This window comes from Apodemus sylvaticus, chromosome 16 (genome assembly GCF_947179515.1).
Source record: "Apodemus sylvaticus chromosome 16, mApoSyl1.1, whole genome shotgun sequence".
In the NCBI taxonomy this organism is placed as follows: Eukaryota; Metazoa; Chordata; class Mammalia; order Rodentia; family Muridae; genus Apodemus; species Apodemus sylvaticus.
This window is the reverse complement of record NC_067487.1, coordinates 44,255,444-44,269,742: the sequence shown is the minus strand read 5'-3', so window position 1 is coordinate 44,269,742 and position 14,299 is coordinate 44,255,444.

The window sequence follows — 14,299 nt, the reverse complement described above, 5'->3', positions numbered from 1 at the left end:
TAATTTGTCCAGAGAACAGTCCAAAAGCAAACAGTACTTAGCTCATTCTATGAGGCCACCGTTACCTTAACACCAAAACCAGATAAAGGCATTAAAGGAAAGAAAAAGTACAGACCAATATACCTTATGAACATAGATGTAAAACCTCAACAAATATTAGCAAATTGAATCTAACAAAGAATAAAATTAATTATGCTCCATGACAAAATGAGATGGATTCCAGGTATGCAAGACTGTTCCAACATTTGAAATCAATTAATATAATCCACAACATAAACATTCCAAGAAGAAAAAAATGGACCTAAAAATAGATGCATAAAAATCATTTAACAAAACCCAATTCTGTTCATGATTAAAGAGCTCTCTGTAAACCAGAACTAAGAGGAAACTTCCTCAACTTAGTAAATAATTTGTATGTGGTAGTATCAAAAAGACATCAACATAGGAGACACCAAACATGTCTTTCACATGGAAAAAAAAAGTCAGCAACTATCAACTGTTAAGAACACCTTGGAAAATATTCTATATTCTAAAACTTTAGAATAAGCCTGAAAGAGTAACTGAACCATATTAAACCTGGATGTGAAACCTAAGTACAAGTATCACCTCTTTCTGTCTCTCCCTCCTCTTCTCTCTCCCTCTTATTCTACTTCTCCCTGTATATCTCCCTTGATCCCTATCTATCTCTACTGTTCTTTCCCTCTGCAGAGTTTGCATACCACTAGAGAAAAAATTATATTTAGGAATCCAAAATTTTTGTTGTGGGACAAGAGAATTGAGATGGACTTTCTGCATTCTGGTACTTCTTGGTGTCTCTTCAGGAGTATAGCCTCCCCTTACAAAGAAAACATGATGATAATCTACTAGCTGCCCTGTGATCTAACAGACATTTCTCATTGATGTGTGGCTTGTGGTGATAGATGTGTTGTGTTGGCAATGGATGTACTTAACATATAACCTAAAATGCCAAGCTGGTCACTCAAAAATGCTGAAGAATATTCAGTCTGATTTTATTACCAAGATAGCTGATATTGGGCCTTATTCCAAACCTAAACAGGGGAGAAATACACGTTCTACAGAGAGTATATTGTATAACAGTGTACAAGAGCCAGACATATACCAGTTGGGTGGTCAGAGTAGCCACCGTATTCCAAGAACATGCACTTGGAGTAGGGTAGCATTTTTCATCAAAGATCAGTAGCTCTCCTTGTACTACCAAGGAAGTATTTACATAGTGCCTCATTTCAGTCTTCAGGGAGGGCTAAGCCTCAAGGTGACCACAGTAGCTGCTTGTAATTCACTGCAGGTGAAAAGGCTGAAGAGGCAGATCTAGCCAAGCCTTATAGAACAGAAATGATTCCAATAAGAGTTAGAGATGAGGAATTGAATAACTTTCCTCTTGGATTTCAGCCTCACTTTGATCCTATCTATACTTGCTATGCCCTTATCCTTCCTGTTTGGGATAGGAATGCTTAATATGTCCCATTCAATATTGAAAATAGGATTAAAAAGTTGAACAGATACTCATAGTCAAGAGATTGTCTTGAGTTTCAGAAAAGTCTTCAGACTTTGGACTTATAAAGAGGACTGAAACCCTTGAAAACTATGGGGACTTTTCAAGTTGAAGTAAATATATTTTGCATAATAAGATTACCACAAGGCTCTGGGAGCTAGAGGAAGAATGTTGTAGGCTGTATGTGAATGTTCCCCACAGACATGTGTGTTTGACCTCTTGATCTTTACCTGGTGGCACTTCATTGGAAGTTGAAAAGTTGTTAGTAAACAGAGCCTTGCTAGATGGAATGGGAGTTTAGGAGAAGTCTTTGAGTCTCTCTAATCTGGCATCACCTCTGACTGCTCTACTTCCTCACACTAGTCAAGTTGTTTCTCCTCAAAAATTTGGACACAACAACAGCAAACCATTATAATAATATAAGTAATATCTGAAGTTCATATCAGCAAATTAATGGCAAAGAAATGGCTATAAGTGGAAATAACTGAATTATATATATTAGGTCAGTTTCAGACAGGCAAATATGGCATGGTGTTATTTGATTTGTGAGTCTTGAATTTTACATGATAAACATGTATAATTGATACAAAACATGAGGATAACATAGGGATTGATGAGTTGGGAGGGAAGGAATGGAGGATGCAAGGCATATTAGATGGTCAAATGTTATATGGTTATGAATATGCTTTTATGATACCAAAGACTATGGGCAATCAATACAAAACATTCTTTTTTGGTTCTTTGTGACAAGGTTTCTCTGGTTAATATCAATGATTATCTCAGAACCCACTTTGAAGATCAGGCTGACCTCAAACTCACAGAAAAATGCCTGTCTCTGCCTCCCAAGTTCTGGGATTAAGGTATGTACTACTATATATGTGTTTGTGTGTGTGTGTGTGTATGTATATATATGTATATATGTATGTATATATGTATATATATATGTGTGTGTATGATATATTACATATGATATATGATATATGATGATATATGAAATATGATATGTGATTTGTGATATGTGATATGTGATATATGATATATGATGGTATATGATTGATATATGATATATATATGCACACTATATATGCACACTATATATATACATAAATACATTTATGCACATATATGAATATATAGTTAGTTAACACAACTTGCTTTCAAACATGCACAAAAATGAGTCTATTAAGAGTGGTTTCATGGCTTCAGCTATAGATAACAACATATACAATTGAATGTTGCCTGTCTTAACAGATAGTGAAGTATCTCAACATAATTATCTTCTCCAATATAATTCAGAATGCAGAGTTTCCTTGCATTACAATAGATGCATGTTCCTTTCTGTGAATGATAGAATATGCAGTCAAGGCTGAACCATCTAATGATATTATAGTGTCCTTAAAAAGAATTCCCTGGATGGTCCACATAGTATGTGGTAGGATGCCTCTTTTGTGAATATGATCTTTCATACATGTGTGGGGATTTCCTCCCAATGATTAAAGAACTGAGGACTATATTGTAATTGCTGAAAGAATTATACATGGGATAGTATGGTAACCATGCTGAGGTGAGGTATAACATGTACATAGATGTACAAATGAGGTTAAAGTATCTCATCAGATGGAATTTGCCTATATTAAATAGGACATAGGACTTTCCGGTAGTGGGGAAATCATTTGAAAAGTAAATAAAAAATATATCGAAAAAAAAAAAAAAGAAAGAGATGTCTGGATCCTATTCTCTAAGATATTATCTGAGAGTGGAGAGAAGGTGGTCAAAGGGAAAAATAAGGTAGAGCTATTGGCTTGCTGTTTTTGCAGACAGCAAATAGTAGCAGAGAGTATAAACTAGTTCTGTACTAAGGGTCTTTACTTGGCATCCAAAAACATGGACTCACGGGAAGAATCAAAAAGCAAGTAGAGAATGAGAAAATGATGCAGAAAGGAAATAAAACATTCCCTGTGCCCACCGTTCAAAGCAAAAGAAGGGAAAACACACGATCCAGCATATGAGATGAAATGTCCCAACAGAGGAAACTCTAACAATCAAGAAAGAGCAGCATATAACCTAATTGAATTGTAGAGGACATTGAAATATAAAATGTAAGAGTACCTCACATTCTGTATCATAAGCCCAGAAATAAAGAATACTAGTCTGAGTATTTAGAAACTAAGTGACATCCCTCCTTGAGATACAGATAGACAATCTAAGACAAAGAAGAGAAGCAAGTCTTTCCAGATCAACTCATGCAAGCATTTTGGGAGATGTGATTATATAAGAAAAACAGCAATATACAACTAAGTGTTAACAATATTAAAAACCCAATCTTAAATGGTGGTTAGAGTTTATTTCATTCCATTCATCTTGTCTCTATTGACAAACATCCTACAAATATACAGTGTCTGTATATGTCATAGACACAGATGTATAGTTTAGACATGTTGTCTTGTACAAATGTTATTTTTCTGAAACACTGTTTTGCTATAATGTAAAATTGGACTTGAACTTGATATACTAATATCTCAACATCCTAGATGCCTGGACAATAATTACATCATTCAAGCCCCAGCCTTCCAAATGTTTTAATTGGTTTTATAATAAATTAAGATGAGAAAGGAAGAATATATTTCAGCTGATTTTATTGAGCAATTAGCTTTTTGATGCTTTCCATTTTGTATGTGCATCAATTTGTACCTGATAAAATCACTCTCAGCCTAAAAACTTCATTTAACATTCCTTCTAAACAGTTCTGTTGAAATTAGTTCTCTAGGTTTTAATTAATTATAGAATACTTATTTTGCTATTATTTTGTAAAATAGTGCTAATGGGGAAAAGAGTCTTTGTTGACAAGAAGGAATTCTGTTTGCTTGTGATTTATTTTCTTCCTTCTGAAGCGTTCGCTTATTATCCCATCGATCTGGCGGCCATTGTTTCCTTCGAGACTTCAGCTATTATTATTTCTGATGTGATGATTTCTTTCTTGGTGTAGGTAAAATTAACTCTTCATCTTTGACTTGTAGTACCATAGCTACAATGGAGCTATTTTTTACTCTCATTTTATTTAATATTTCTTTAGAGTTTGCTGATATTCTTGGCTGTATATGCTAGTATTAGATAATCATGTCAGTCATCCCATGTGTGTGTGTGTGTGTGTGTGTGTGTGTGTGCACTCACCTTCAAATGCATATAATGTATGTGCAATGCATATATGTGTGTGTATAGTATATGCACACATGTGTTTCCAGGTGTGTTTGTTTGTGTGGTATCTGTCTATCTGTCTCTGTTTCTCTCTCTCTCTCTCTCTCTCTCTCTCTCTCTCTCTCTCTCTCTCTCTCTCTCTCTCTCTCTGTGTGTGTGTGTGTGTGTGTGTGTGTGTGTGTGTGTGTGTGTGCATAAGCATGTGGAAGTCAGAGAAGAAGTTCAGGTGTCTAGCTATATTACTTCATGCCTTAAACCCTTGAGACAATGTGTCTTTGAATCCATGCTAGGACAATGGTCACCAAATCCCAGTGATCCTTCTGTCACTTTCCTCTCAGTCCTGAGGTTATGTGTGTGCACAAAACCACATCCATATTTGTTTATATAGGTGCTGGGATCTAAACTAAGGTCCTCAAATTTATACATGAAGTGTTCTTACCCACTGAGTCATCACTCCAATACCCTTTGTCTCCTTGGCATATTCTTGCCTCTTCTCTTCTAATAATCATGAATGTATATACGGATGTGATGGATGGTCTCCTGATAACCACGAGATATATTTATCTGATTGATAATCTCTTGTGTCTTTGTGCTTTTACTCAGTTTTATTTATGATTACTTTCATTCTTCAGAGTGTACACTCTACTTCAAGTTTGCTTCTCACAAAATACCATTTAGAAACCTATTCTCTTTTTGATAATTTTCTTGAATTACTTGTCTGAGTATCATGTCCAGACTTTTTTTTTGTTGGAAGAAAGCAGTTTGTAGTTTCCATGCCACTTAAAATTTCCTCTTCACCAGAAATTCATTACTTGGGTACACTGAGGTGAAAAGCTCTTCTTGGTTTGGTCACTTGAGGCTTTTTGACATATTGCTCTTCACTCACTCAATATGTTATTCACCCCTTTCAATGACCATATGTGTTGTTTAGTAGTACAAAAGAGTGATTGTTAGTAACAAGAAAAACTTAGGTACTGTATCTATCCACATACATACATACATAAACACATACATACATACATACATACATACATATGGAATATGTCTTAGTCAGGGTTTTGCTGCTGCGGACAGACATCATGACAAATGCAACTCTTTTTTTAATATTTTTATTTTCTATATTCTTTGTTTACATTCCAAATGATTTCCTCTTTCCCGGACCCTCCCTCCCCATATGTCCCATAAACCTTCTTCTCTCCATCCATTCTCCAATCACCTCCCTCCTTTTTTTCTTTGTCCTTATATTCCCCTCTAATGCTAGATCAATCCTTTCCAGGATCAGGACCTTCTCCATACTTCTTCATGGGAGTTATTTGTTACGCGATTTGTGCCTTGGATATTCAGGGCTTCTGGGCTAATTAATATCCACTTATCAGAGATTGCATTCCATGTGTATTCTTTTGTGACTGGGTTACCTCACTTAGGGTGATATTTTCCAGATCAAACAATTTGCCTAAAAATTTTGAGAATTCATTGTTTCTAAATGCTGAGTAATATTCCATTGTGTAAATATACCACATTTTCTGTATCCATTCCTCCTTTGAGGGGCATCTGGGTTCTTTCCAGCTTCTGGCTATTATAAATAAGGCTGCCATGAACATAATGGAGCATGTGTCTTTATTGCATGCCGGGGAATCCTCTGGGTATATGCCCAGGAGAAGTATAGCAGGGTCCTCCAGAAGTATCATGTCCAGTTTTCTGAGGAACTGCCAGACTGATTTCCAAAGTGGTTGTACCATCTTACAGCCCCACCAGCAGTGGAGGAGTGTTCCTCTTTCTCCACATCCTCTCCAACACCTGCAGTCGCCTGAGTGAGTTTTTGACCTTAGCCATTCTGACTGGTGTAAAGTGAAATCTCAGGGTTGTTTTGATTTGCATTTCCCTGATGACTAATGATGTTGAGCACTTCTTAAGGTGCCTCTCGGCCATCCAAATTTCTTCAGGTGAAAATTCTTTGTTTAGATCTGTAAGGAGGTCAAGGGGATACAAATTGGAAAGGAAGAAGTCAAATTATCACTATTTGCAGATGACAAGATAGTCTATTTAAGTGACCCGAAAACCTCCACCTGAGAACTCCTACAGCTGATAAACAACTTCAGCAAAGTGGCTGGTTATAAAATCAACTCAAGCAAATCAATTGCCTTCCTATACTCAAAGGATAAGCAGGCTGAGAAAGAAGTTAGGGGAATGACACCCTTCACAATAGCCACAAACAATATAAAGTATCTTGGTGTAACTCTAACCAAACAAGTGAAAGATCTATACGACAAGAACTTCAGGTCACTGAAGAAGGAAATCAAAGAAGACCTCAGAAAATGGAAAAATCTGCCACGCTTGTGGAGCGGAAAGATTAATATAGTTAAAATGGACATCTTGCCAAAAGCGATCTAGAGATTCAACGCAATCCCCATCAAAATCCCAACTCAATTCTTCACAGAGTTAGAAAAAGAAATTCTCAAATTCATCTGGAATAACAAAAAAACCAGGATAGCTAAAACTATTCTCAACAACAAAAGAAATTCTGGGGGAATCATTATCCCTGATGTCAATCAATACTACAGAGCAATAGTGTTAAAAACTGCATGGTATTGACACAGTGGCAGACAAGTGGACCAGTGGAATAGAATTGAAGATCCAGAAATGAACCCATACACCTATGGTCACTTGATCTTCAACAAAGGAGCCAAAAATATCCAGTGGAAAAAAGATAGACTTTTCAACAAATGGTGCTCGTTCAATTGGAGGTCAGCATGCAGAAGAATGTGAATTGATCCATTCTTATCTCCATGTACTAAACTTTACTCCAAGTGGATCAAGGACCTCCATGTAAAACCAGACACACTGAAACTAATAGAAAAGAAACTGGGGAAGACCCTAGAGGATATGGGCACGGGGGAAAAGTTCCTGAACAGATCACCAATAGCTTATGCTCTAAGATCAAGAATTGACAAATGGGACCTCATAAAATTACAAAGTTTCTGTAAGGCAAAGGACACTGTTAGAAGGACAAAACGGCAACCATCAAATTGGGAAAGGGTATTCACCAACCCTACATCTGATAGAGGGCTAATATCCAATATATACAAAAAATTCAAGAAGTTAGACCCAGGGAACCAAATAACCCTATTAAAAAATGGGGACCAATGCAACTCTTATATAGACAACATTTAATTGGGGCTGGCTTACAGATTCAGAGGTTCAGCCCATTAACCTTCAGCTCATGTTAATGGGCTCAACCTGAAGCCCATTGCCTTCAGCCAAGGTAGGAACTTGGCAGTGTCCAGGCAGGCATAATGAAGGCAGAGCTGAGAGTTCTATATCCTCATCTGAAGACAGCTAGGAGAAGACTGGTTTCCAGAGAGCAAGAATGAAGGTCTTAAAGACCATGCTCACAGTGGAACACCTTCTCCAAAAGGGCCACACCTCCTAATAGAACCTCTTCCTGGGCCAAGTATATTCAAAACACCACAAATATTGTGGAATATATATGGAATAATATATATATGGAAATATATGTATAGGTATATATGAAATAAATATTCAACTAAAGTACATCCAAGCACCCACATACAATACTATGTTAGCAGTACACTTTGAGCTTGATGCACTGAAAAAAAGACAGTGGTTGAGTGGGTAAATGTGGTGTGTACATCTAAGAACAGTTGGGGAAAATAGGGTGAATATAACCAAAACTTATTTTATAAACTTATCCAAATTTAATGAAAATGAAATTAATTTTATTCCTTTAGACATATTTGTTTAAACATCTGACTTCTCTAGGTATTCAACATGCTAGACTCTAATATTTACTTAAAGGATTAAATCCTAGTTGCAGATTTAAATCAAACACTTAATAAAGATATGTAATCCATGGTTGCTTGCACTACTAACATTCGGTGAGTTATAGCCGTGATGTGTGGCTTAAAAGTAACTAATAGCCTCTGAAAGAAGAATATGCAGCTAGAAAAGATGGTGTCATTATCAAGTCCTATAAAGACAAGTAGAGGAGAAAAGGGGGTTATCTTTCAGTGATAGTAGAAAAGGAAAACTAAAGGGAGAAAGACTAGGGATGCCTTAAAATTAGGGATGCCTTTATGCATTTACCTTTACCATCTCCCACCCTACCCCAGCCACAACAAACATTTTAGTAAAACATTTTGTGAATCTACAAATCATTTTAACAGATCATAGTTAGATGAAAAAGTAGGGGCATAGTTCACACAGGTTTGCTCTTTCTGGGGGAAGTCTCTATTCACTTTCCTTGTTTCTGAGACAAAGCACAGATCCCAGTATGTGCTGGATCATCAATGGAATATTCATAAGTAAATAAGTGAAGTCAAAGATTAATTGCAGAAAAAAAGTTTATTAGAATTTAGTGTAGCTGAAATTGAAATATCAATTACTGAAGCTAGAGATCTGAGAAAGGATTATACTGTTTTAAAAATAATTTAAACAAATATGTCTAAGCAAATAAAACTATTTTGATTTTTTGAGATCTTCATACAATGAGTTTTGATTATGTTCACCCTATCTTCACCAACTGTTCCTAGATCTATGCTCCTCCCTGTCCCAATCAATCTATGTATTTGGGGGGGGGGCAGTAAATGGAACATCAAGCTTAATATGTATTGTTCAAATAATCTTAAATGTGGGTGATTGGATGTAGCAGAGTTGGTTTATAGAGGATTAAGAGGGGCTGACACTCTTACAGAAAATTAACCATTCCTTTCCAAGGAACTAGTAATTGTCAATAGCTCCTTGACTAAATGCGGAACTTCATGCCCAACTGCCCTCTTCATGCTAGAGTTTGGTCAGTCTTAGAGTCATACAGATATTCTCCATGCCATCATAATTGCTATGAGTTCATATGAGCAGATATACTCTGTCCTTGTATTCACCCACCATCTTTATTTTTTGAATGATCCTTATCCTTCTATTTTCTTTTTAAAAAATTATTTATTTATATTTATATGAGACACGGTAGCTGTCTTCAGATACACACCAAAGAGTGTATCAGATCTCATTACAGATGGATGTGAGCAACCATGTAGTACCTGGGAATTGAAATCAGGATCCCTGAAAGAGCAGTCAGTGTTCTTGACTGCTGAGCCATCTCTTCAGCCCCACCCACCATCTTTAAAACATAGTATTTTTTTTCCATTTCTTTGTGAACATGATATAATGTGTTTCGATTATATCTACCCCAAATCCTCTCAGATCCACCCTTGCCCTCCACTTTCTTCTCCCTACTTATCTTCTGGCTCTTATACTCTGACTCCACTTTTACATTAATTTCTGAACCTTTGGAGGAGAGGATATGGCCCGGTTAGGACAGCCTCATGCTCTGCACTTTAGACAGTTGTCAATGTCTGTGTTAGTCATAGCTACTACAAACAGAAACAGAAACTTCTCTCAGGGAAGTTGAGAGGTGCTTTAAACTATAAATATGATGTTAAATCATAAGGAATTGACTTAATATCCTCACTTAACAAAACAGTATTAGATGGTTCATAGGGTCTATGTTTGAGCTAACCATAGTTTCTTAGCCCAATATTGGTATGAGATATGATAAGTTGATATTGTGGAGCTGGCCTTAAGTCCAATCAGAAAGTACTTGGTTTCTCCCATGATTTTCATATCTCTCTTGAACTAGTGGGATGAAATGCCAGCCCAATCAAGATAGTTGCTCACAGGGTTCTCGTTTAGGTAAAACTGATGATCATTTCTTTCTTCTAGTAGTATGCATAGCACCTCCAGCACCATGAAAACTATTTTTTCTTTTTCAGGACAGGATTTTTCTGAGTAGCCCTGGCTGTCCTGGAACTCATTCTGTAGACCAGCTGGCCTCGAACTCAGAAATTCACCTGTCTCTGACTCCCAAGTGCTAGGATTAAAGTTGTGCACCACCACTGCCTGGCAGAAAAGAACTTTTTGAAATTGGCATTTAATGTGAAAGGCTTTAGGGCTGGAAAATAACTCATTGGTATGGTACTTCCCACAATGCACAATGCATTAATTCAATATGCAGCAGCAAAAAAAAAAAATCCACCAACTTTAAAATACATTTTATTGTAGTGTGTACTTAGAAAGGGGGAAAATATTCATTAAAAAATGTACAACCTCTTAAAATTCAATATTTCACTACTTAGACTCTAAAACAATTTGTTATAGTTTTTGAGACTGATTATGTTTTTAAAAACATAGAATTAAGAAAAAAAGCAATGAAATACTATAACCTAATATCCATTGATCAGTACATCTCTTCGGAGAAGTTTCTTGAAGTGGTAGAATAAACACAGAGGCCTTCACTTGGTCAAAATTGGGAATAAGACATGCGGAGTTTTTCAACTCTAATTGGGATATACACATTGTATTCCTCCCTAAAGGCTCAGTAGTCTAAAACAAAGAGAAAGATCAAAGAGCTGAAGGCAGCGGGTTACTAAGAACACTAAGAACTGAAACACTAAGGAACGCGTTTTCTGAACACAGATGAAAGTCGCACATACGATCTCTCATGGCAATTATGATAGCATATACAAAAACTTCACAAGCTCAGGGCAAACTGGATTCTAACACTGAAGAGAGGGAGCTAGGCATGAAACCTCACTGCCAGCTGAGATACTGCTGGTATTTGTTTGCTTCTAGGATAGATATAATCAGTATTTAGTGGTGTGAACCCTCGTAGCTCAACCACACGCCAGGATAGACTTCTCCAAAGAGTAGCTGCACAATACAAATCAGACTCAGTGAATTGTGTTGGTTCTTTCTTTTTAATGTAGAAGACAACTCAAAATTAGGTAAGTAGGGAGAAGAGAATGGAGAGGAAGGGTGGGTCTGAAAGGATTTGGGGTGAATATGATTGAAACACATTATATGATGTTCTCAAAAAATGGGAAAAAAATACTACGTTATAAAGACAGTAGCTCAATAACTAAGAAAACGCTACCTACAACTGCCGATCAGTTGACAAACAAGATGCAAGTAAGTAATTCTCAGACTTACATTGGGCAAGGGAATTCATTGTTCTTTGGTAGTCTGGATTCCTCTACGGCGACCCAGCCACCCCCTCCCCAGTTCTGGCACAACTCTGCTGCCTGCAGCAGACTCACTGTAACCAGAACCCCAATTTGCTCTCACTGGAATGTACTGAAGTAATTCAGGTCTTTCATCTTATTTAACTACTGAGCCCGGGTTTATATAAATTCATAATTGTGATTCTACACTTCATGAAAAACATAAACAAAATTAGAAGCTCTGGACAGCAAAGATAATAAATGTTCAAGCAGTGCCCTACAGATAAATCACATAGATACAGGATTTCAAACATCAGCCAGTGTGTGGTTCCAAGTCCTTTGAAAAGAAGTAAGTTCTCTGTGACAAGCTGATGTTAACATCTTAATTAATGGGAGAAAGTCAAATAAAAAAACTATTATTCTCTATTGCCTTTATCTGAATTAAACCACAGTACTCTTGTGTTTAAATTTTATTTTCCATTAATAAATTCACTTCAAACTATAAATGTAGCCTTCAAAATGTTGATATTTACATCACTCAGTCAAGTATATTCTGAAAATGACACTCTCTAAAGTATAGACTTCTGTAAGCTTTCTGTCAACTGGAATGGTCAAATACCACTCCAAGGTCACAATGCTGCTTTTCATAGAAAGCCCTTTGTTAATCTGCACTTACCATCCAGTTGAGCAAATTCTGTAAAGTATTTTGGTTCATTTCCTGAACATCCCAGTGGCACAAAGTAACCCTTGCTTGATGTATCTTTATTGTTTCTTTGCCACTGTTATGGCTACCAAGAGGTCAGCTGAAGCTTATGGCACCAAAAGGTCACTTTTGTTATTCTAAAGAGAGAAGTTTTGACATATGATATATTGTGAAGAGAACAGAGACCCTCACTGATGTATTGTAACACTAACCATCACATCTTTTCTTTCTTTAAAGGAAAGACAAAAGAAGTGTCTTTTTATCTGTGAATCATTTCAAAACATTCAAAATATAGAAAAAACATATTTTGTACTCCTCTGTCACTCATTTAGCAACGTTTACAATTTAAAAATAGAAATTAGTATCTCCAAGTAACAGCATTTCTGTCCCTCATATCCCTCACATGCTGTTTGCATAATCATCATGTGTATATATCTGCTTATTAATCTAGACATGGCTTATAGAATTAAAAATTTTAATAATAGATTTATTGCCAGAACAAAAGTTGTCAGGTGCCTATTTTTACTGCCATCTTCCTCTTTATAACAGCAAAAATGCTGACAACTGAACTTGGATCACTGAAAGCCAGCCTATATTGACCACAGGGATGTTTGTTACAAACATACTGAATGAGTGTATATTTAGTTGGAGAAAGCACCAAACCTCTAGGCTGGGTTCACTGAAGACACTTGTCTGATTCTTCTTTACAGTGAGGGGAAGATCTTAATTATCCATCTCTGGGTAGATGAGACCCTAAAGAAACTGAGCACAGCAGAAAATGCTCAGCCGTGTTTACATGAACATTTCAGGTCCCGTGCTCGCCATGGTAGATACCCAAATGGAACTGTAGCCCAAATATGAGTTAAGCAATACTAACATTGGAGCCATGATACTGAAGGTAAAAATGCCAGACCCCAAGAATCCTTGCTCACTCAAGAGGGCACATCCTGGAGCAATAATGATGGGATTTATGGCAACCTCATTCCAGCACAAACACTTGGCTAAGTATCTCAACATGGCTTCATAAATTATCTGTAAACATTTCATACATTGTCCTTAATTGTTACGACAACTCTTGAACTCAGCTACTACAGTCGCCATATTTTAAACAAGAACATCAAAGCTGTATCCCTTACATTAATACTTAAAAGAGAACATCTAGAGACTTCTTTTCAAATATATTTATCAGTTGGAACTTTTCCTTTAAAGAAAAATTGACATAGAACTATAAATATTAACCACATAGGAAGTAATTTATTTATACGTATTTATTTCTTAAAATATATATATCTTAATCTTAATATATCTATGTATATGTATATGATGTATATGGTGTATATGACATATATGACATGTGTGACATATGTGATATATGTGAGGTATATGACGTATGTGACATATATATACATATACATATATGTATAATGTATATGTATATGAATGTGATGTGTATGATGATGTGTATGATGTATATGAATGTGTATGTGTACGTGTACATGTATGTGCATATATATATATATATATATATATATATATATATATATATATATATTAGTCTTTCTAGGCAATAGAAGAGAATTGAATTGTTATTTTGAAAACAAAAATCTCTAAGTAGAGATTTTAAATGAGAGAAGGCAGTTTATAGAAGCTTGAACATGTTTTATTTTGGCTTTCATGATATAAAAACAATTCTGTGTTACATAGAACAATTGCAAATGATAACAGTTTTTAAACAACTCATCCTGCAATTTCATGAAGCTCTTCAATTTAACTCATCTGGAAGATGAAAGCAGAAGAGGCAGAAAACGGTTTCAAGGTTGAATTGCTGGCATTATCTAACATCTGCTATCAAACCTTAATTGTTAAATTTTCAAG